The following is a 7,904-nucleotide window of genomic DNA, read 5'->3' as shown; positions in this document are numbered from 1 at the left end:
AGTACAAGTTAAAGATGATTATAAAATGCATACTCCTACAGTTTGTTGTTTTGCTGTAACACCTGCAAAGAGGATATGCAAAATAAGCAAAACAATATGATCACAGAAGGGGAAAAACACATTATACCACTTTCAAGCACATTTTGCTTGTCATGTGTTTGCTATTTATGTATTTCACGCGTAATTTTAAAAGGCAAAATTGATGCAATACTTTGTTTAATTTGTGGCTTGGAATGACACACAAAGAATGGCATTCATGCAGTATTGTAAAGCTGTTTGTGAGCGACAAAACTTAAGTGTAGAAATAAAACAAATGAACGCCTAAATTACGCTCCCATGATGGAATCTAATGCCTCTCTTTTGCGAATGACCTGTGGCATGCTGGTGCTAACAGAAGGTTCCGTAAGTGGAATTTGTGGACTTGTCACAGTACTGTATGTAATGGGGTTTTTATATCCGTGCACACAAAAGTAAAAAACATGAATCAAAAGATTACATTTTGGGACAATTTCACGAACTGCACACTATCCACTTGATGAATGTCCCTTAGAGACACCAGCCTGGTATCGTAAAAAGGCAGTTTCCATAAGTCAGTCTGCACATTGTTGCTGCGACTTCCATTTCACACTGTGTGACCCCCCCCAACACCTTAACTGATATTTATATGCAATTTTCAATATATCACACTCAAGATCATTAAAAGAATAATTCTCTTTAAAAACAGCTGTCCAGAGGAAACTGAATAATAATTTAACTCTTTCTTTTAACATCCAGAGAAGGAAGTCTTGTTAATATATTATTGTAAAAAGCTTCAGCTGCCCTATGTTTGACAGTACGAGCTCCTGAGCACCCATCCAACCAAACTTTTGTTGTTGTTCCTTCAGTACTTCAAACATCTGCATAAAATTAAAAGCTTAATGATATTCTCTCTGTGGCTTGAAGCAATTTAAAATGTATAAACTAAGGCGTGGGGAGATTTTAACATTCACAAAGCTGAGGAATAAAGATCCAGCCGTGCTGCATTAACAGCCCCGACCTGTCGGGAGCTGCTGTGAATATCTGCTGCATTACTACAAAACTTGCATACATGAGTCGCTTCTTGAACTTGGTCAGTTTCCTCCTGTCTTTGTATGTGTGAGTCACCGTTTTATTTTTATCGCCTTGAAGGAACACCCACCCCACCCCCCAACTGACTACCTCAGACTGGACTTCTCCGGAAAGATCACAGAGGAGGAAGAGAGAGAAAGGGCTCCTCCCTGTGGTGAGGCTTCAGCTGTCCATCTCAAGGAGAGGGTGGAAGACTCCCTACTCCATAGCAACAGTCCAACATAGCAACAGCCAAGATAGCTTTGGATGCCATTCAGAGAGTATTGTGTATCTTCACTCAGTCCTTAGAAACAGAGGACATTGTAAGGAGCACAGGATCATAATGCAGGCTGCTTAGCTTTAATTTCACTGCCACTTTTCTCCTTTGGTTTATGGAAGTGATTGTATGCGACTTCAGTTCAGAAGTGTGAGGGTTTTTTTGTTTTTTTTTTCAAACTGCAGGCTGTGAAATAAAAAGTCAGGTGCTTATTTCTGATTCATGCTGGGCAAGGAAAAGAAAACTGAAAAGCAGGAACTGGAAAATCTAGGCAGAACAGAAATGACTGCCATCGAGCGTTCAAAGACTTAAGCTCTGCATTTGAATAACAACACCTCTCAGCGCCCTCTGGTAGAAACGTCTGAACCGAGAATTTGTCACTCCTTATTTGAACTTTTTCCTCGTCTTTTCCACAGTCCTTATGATGAATCATTCAAAATCCCGGGCTCGAAATGAGACCAGACAGGGACAGAAACTTCCCTCATACTGAGCTTGCAGCAGCCAGCCCAACTCCAATTTCAGCCCAACAATGCGGCACTTTGATCAGAATTTATGGCTGATTTAGGGTGTCACCAGTAACTGTCTATCACTCCTACGCAGGGCCTCTAGGAGCAGTCGAGCTGAGAATGCCGGGGTTGGGACATGCCAGGAAATCAGGAATAGGGTGACAGATGGCAGACCGGATGTAAATCGAAGATGCATGTCAAGCCAGATTTGCCCTGGCACCGCCTCTCTCTGTCTGTATTTTACTTTTTGTCAGCAAATTCTAAAAGTAAATTGGCAAAACTCTATTAAGATTTATCTTTGTAGCCAAAGCCTGAAGTACTACACCGTAGGTCAACCCTCTGCTGTTTACCAAAGCCTGTCGACAGCGTATATCCACAAACCCCCATGTTGTTTACCATTATTTTGAATATTAGCGCTATTTGAAGTCAGTCCCACAAAAAGTAATTTGGACTGGTGATGTTGATCTAACAAGATTACCAAACCAGTAAATAAAAGCAGTCTCCAGTAAATACACCAATCACATCACCTTAAGTATCATTTACTTTAAACCACAATGTCGGTCTGTTTGAGCCTAAATTTCAAATGAAAGTTCAAAAAGGAGAGATCATTTGAAAAACCTGAACATCAAAGCATTAGAACTGAAGCCCCCACCCTCCCAGACTCTAGAAGCAATAGTGGTGGTGAAGATAAAGATGGAGGCTTGACTGAGTGAACAGGGTGAGGTGAGATTCAAAGCACAGAGGCCATAGACTGATTGGGTTGGAGAGGGCAGGCCAGAAAATGACTGGACCAGAGTAATGATGTCAGTATTGAGTTTGACAGCGTGGAAAATTATAAGTTGGATGACTAAACACCCAGAAAACTGGTAGATGAGCGATTACAGATCTTCATTATTGAACTTACACATAAACTTCAATTCTCAGCAGGAAGACATCGACTACTCTGAAAGCCACGGGCAAAGTAACAAAGATAAAAGAAATTACCAAGAGACAGATGATTTTTAGACACAATGTTGTGCAAAAGTCTTGAACCACCCCTTGATTCTTTGTATTTTGCCTCTTGTCATATTAAAGTGGCTTCTGGACAGCCATCCTTAAGGAAAGGAAACAAGAAGGAAAGGCTGAAGTTTGCCAAATTACACTGCATCTGTTTCCCATTTCCCTAGCAAAACAAAGAAATTAGGTGTGGCTCAAGACTTTTGCACGGTACTGTACTAAAATTTGTATATCTTGTGTGTCCTTGTTAATGTAACTCAAGGTCAAAGGCAAAAGAAGAATCATATTATTTTACTCTTCATATTACAATAAACGCATTGAAGTGATTGATATATTTTTCAGTGTGTGTGTGTGTGTGTGTGTGTGTGTGTGTGTGTGTGTGTGTGTGTGTGTGTGTGTGACATTCACACTGAGTGCTCTTTTACATCCTTTACTCCACATAAAAAACTGTATAGTTTGAATAGCGCTGCATGTGAGCTAGGCCGGAGTGTTTTTTAAGGCCGCACGGCTCAATCAAAAGACAATCTTCCTGCCTCTCACTGTCACACATTAGCCTTGTTGCACTTGGCTCCCCGTGGCCATTATGTGAATGGAGTCTGTGCCTGTTCTGTCGCTCTTTGATCATTCCTGTTATTAACCACTCACCAGATACATCTGTCAGATGTTTTACAGTTATGGTTTCATACCATTAGGCACCTGCTGCAAATCACAATGTCAACTATCTACAGGGGTTTGCCATAATACCAGCAATACCTGCGCAACCTAATGCAATCCAGTGCTGTAGCTCTGCAACAAAACCTTTAAATCTTTGTGAGGATAACGCTTCACTTTTATTCGCTGTTTAAGTTTCAGCTGTGTTAAATTCTTAGGCCTTAGTTTCACGAAACCCTGTACTTAGTCAGCCTGTTTTATTTGTACTACATACAGATAAAGTGATGCATTGATCCTCTTTTTTCTTTTTCTTTTTTGGATCCATGTCTACCTGACACAGCCAAAGATGAGAAGATGACAAAAGGAGCAGAGATCCCAATGTTTCTGTCAGTAGAAATGCAGCTTCACCACCTTGGTGAGCTCTCTGGGATTTCATGACCCAGCTGTAGACAAAAATAGACGTTTTCATAGAACCACAGACCATCTGGTTGCTTCATCCATTCTCTCTCTCTCTCTTTTTCATTTTTGAAAGATGAATGTAAATCCAAGAAGGGTCTCTCTGGTGTACTCGGCATAAATTCTGCAATAATATTAGCATAACAGATTAACCATTACCTACTGTGAGCACCAGATACAACCACAATTGGTCTTCAGGCTTGAGCCTCATGCAGAGAGCCGAGGTATGTAGTTAATCATTAAAGCATTTTTTTAATCAATTCAGATGGAAAAGAGCTGTGAGGATGGAGAACTGTCAAGCAGAGAAACTGCTTTATTTTGTGGCGGTAGCTCATCACCACACTGTCGAGGAACGCTGAACAGCTTGTCGGGCTGCACTTGTCTGGGTTGATAGTGGCAATCAAGTCTGTTAAAACCTGCGTGCTGGCGGCAGCACTTCTCACAACGAGTTTGCACAATCGCACATTAAAATCAACAGCATTAACTCATCAGTTTCACACTTCACAAGTCGTCCCATTTTCCGAGCTTTGGAGAACTCGATTTAAATAAACAGGAGGTTTTACCAAAACCTGCCACAAAACTGTCTCTCACCGTCACCATCATTTCTGTTACCGCTCACTGCTAGACAGGACAGTTTCCTCACTTTACACTGAGACTCATTACCAAAGGAAAAAGCAGGCATCATCTGCATCACATCTCTAAATGGCATAGTCAGAAACTGCCCTGTAAATAAAGTTCATTCATTTGTTTATTAGTTCTAGTTGAGCTCAGTGCAGCCCATTTTGCATTATATTTTGCCTCAAGAAGGCAATTTGCTTATGCATATGAACTACATTGAACCATACAACACAACAGACCATAGAAATGAGCCAGAGTGTCTACTGCGAAACAATAAAGCAGATCACCACGGGTCATGGGAGGCCTGGAGTGGAGTCAGTGTTTCGACTGAACAACTGAATGCAGTTAAATACATAAGTATGATACAGTAGTGCGCAGCAAATAAACAAAGGGAATTCAGTCAGCCACCTGCATCTGGAATTGATGTGTTGTTAAATGGATGCGGAGTAGTAATGAGTTTATTTGGTGTCTGAGACAGACACTCCCTGCAAGCAAACGCCGAGCTCAGCACAGAGGAGACTGGCGAGTGACAGTGATAAACTCCACCACAGGAGAATCAGAGCCTACAGGTGGAGGCCGGGCTTCTGAAATACTGAAAGAGCAGAGGGAGGGTAGAAGTGGTGTCTGCATTTCAGGCTGAGCGCTAGCCGGCCCATGCATCTTTATTTGCCTTATGATCCGTATATTTTAAAAAATAATGTTTATATCAGCAAATACAGGACACCATATACAAAGACTGGCCAACCAGACTGGGCTCTAGTATAAACTCTGGAACTGGAACTGTGCTGTTTCTCCAAATGTAATATGAAAAACTGTCAATTTAATGTACTTGCATGTATATGGGGCTTTTCTAGTCATACTAACCCCTCAAGTCACATTTTAGCGAGTCACATTCAGATTGCACTGAATGCATTAGTTAAACTAATGTGCATGTCTTTGGACTGTGGGAGGGAGCCAGACTAACCAGACGGAGCCCACACAGTCTGAAGGAAAACATGCAAACCACTCCACCCTCATGCCATGCAAGCACACAGACCTGCCATGTTTACTTGCTGGATTTGGTTAAATGTGTGGAATGTGGAGAGAAAAATCATCACCTCTCTGTGTCAAAAGTCAAGGTAAGTGTCCATTCAGTCCTATGTTGCAGGGAAAAAAATGTGAATTACTCCCTTTTAACACGTATCTCCATACACTGTGATCTTTCTTCCCCATTTCAGTGCTCTTTTCCTTTAGATTTAAAAACTGATGAATATACACAAATGATGTATTTTATATGTGTCCAGAGAACTTTGATCTTCAGTCGCAGTTTTACTCAGACTTGGTGGCTGCACCTGAATGCTTTGGCTTACTTTCAAAGAAACTTTATCATAAGGTAAAGTGAGATATTTGGACTAGTCATATGAGCAAAAGCACAAATGTTACTAATAACAATAACGACTGCTCTGTTCCCGAAGTGTCTAAGTAAGCCAAGGCTGTAATAATATAACAAAGTTAATTAATAATAAAGTAATCATCAACCACTAAAAGGAGGCATATTTGAAAAGGCTGCCTAAAGGGTTTTCTCTTCTCTTGGTCTCAAAGCTGGTCTGAAATGACAGGTATTAAGGTAGGTAAATTGTGCATCATATATGCATGTATGTATATAATTTATACAATGTATAAATTAGAAAGAGGTAGTGCAATATCTTAGCAGTCTACAATGAGCGACAGTCTGGAACCAAATGCCCCTATGCAGACAATAAAGATAGATTTGACCGTAAAACCACCAAGGCACTCATATAAATGTTTAATTGTTGGCAGGAAATTTGACTTGTTCCATTGCTGCATTGGCTCAGCTGCTTGGTCTGGATGAAAAGGAAGGAAAGTGCCAAGGAGTCAATGCTCAGAATGGATCCGTTTGGGGTATTCAGGACATGATTGTCTGTGGCTAAAGCACACAAAAAGGAAGAAATCGTGGCTATCCATTAGCGATGGTTACAGAAAGAGTCTCTGTGTGCTTCTGTACGTGTGCATCTGCGTGTACATGTGTATGGGATGTGATGTGAACCCCTGCTGCTGGATAACCTCACTGTGTGAGATCTGACAGCTCCCACTGCTGTCTCTATGACAGGATAAAAGAGCGCCTGTGTGTGTGAGAGACTCAGATAGTGAAAAGGAGGAGGAAGTGGCCACAAAGAAAGCGAGAAACCAAAGCCTTTTCACACAAAAAAATAAATATGTTCACTCAAGTAAATGTCTCTTTGAAAGCTTATCTGTTTGAGCATGAACAACTAGATGTCCCACACTTCTTTGAAACTCACAACAAGCGACTGCAGGCGCGATGGTATCTGCTGAGCTGTTAACAAGACGAAGAAAATCTAAGATTTAAGTCATCAAAAGTCTTAAATGTAATTATGCCCCCAGTGCTGTCTTCAAACAAGGCACAGCACCATAGGAACCATCTGATTTCTTTCTAAAAAATTATGAAGACACAAGGGTACAAAAAGCCTCCCCCCAGCTTGCTTTCAAGCAACAATTATAAAGTTTTTAAAGAGTGGCGTATAAGCACACAGAAGGACACGGGTCTGCACCGCAAGATAACAGGTGTACATTCATTTCCCACTTTTAAGTCAAAGAAATACAACATATTGACAAATGCAGCAACAAACAGAGACGTCGATACAGTTTGTGGGCCTGTTATTGTTGTGTGGTTCGGAGCAGTCCAAGCATACAAACCCTGCCTGCAAGCGTGTAATTTGCTGTGACACTTGTGAGATGGTTTGTGCTCCTGGAGAACTTTGATGTATTTGTAGCATTTCCAAGCCATTTGCCCACTTTGGCTTTAAAAATACAGCCTCCATCAAACAGCAGGTAGAGGGTACATAAAGTACGCTTATCAACAGTGAATGGAATCCACCATTACATATTAGTTCTTAAGTGTACTTAAGGTCTTAAGGACTTACAAGGATTTTTGGGATTTCTAGGCTATTCCAATTACTGCAGCCTTTAAAGCATGGGTGCTAAAAAAACTTATAAAACATTTACATATGACAACTTATGAAGAAACATTAGTATTTTAATTTGCTATGGTGCTCATTTGTTTTGGGTTCCAACAAATATTTAACATGCAGAAAGCTCTGGAAGATTACGGTCCATATGCGGCACAGCAGGCTTTCATAAGCGAATTATGTTAAATATTTTACACAGACAGATATTTTTCTCCAAAATTATGAAGTGTGAACTATAACACAGTGCCGACTGGTATTCAGTCAGTGGCTCGGTTCAGGGTTCTGCCTGGCAAGTGGATGGACGTTGAAGGAACATGGATGCATCTA

This window comes from Pundamilia nyererei, unplaced genomic scaffold, assembly GCF_000239375.1.
Source record: "Pundamilia nyererei isolate P.nyererei 1_Seehausen unplaced genomic scaffold, PunNye1.0 scaffold00022, whole genome shotgun sequence".
Classification (NCBI taxonomy): domain Eukaryota; kingdom Metazoa; phylum Chordata; class Actinopteri; order Cichliformes; family Cichlidae; genus Pundamilia; species Pundamilia nyererei.
Note: the sequence above shows the minus strand (reverse complement) of the source record.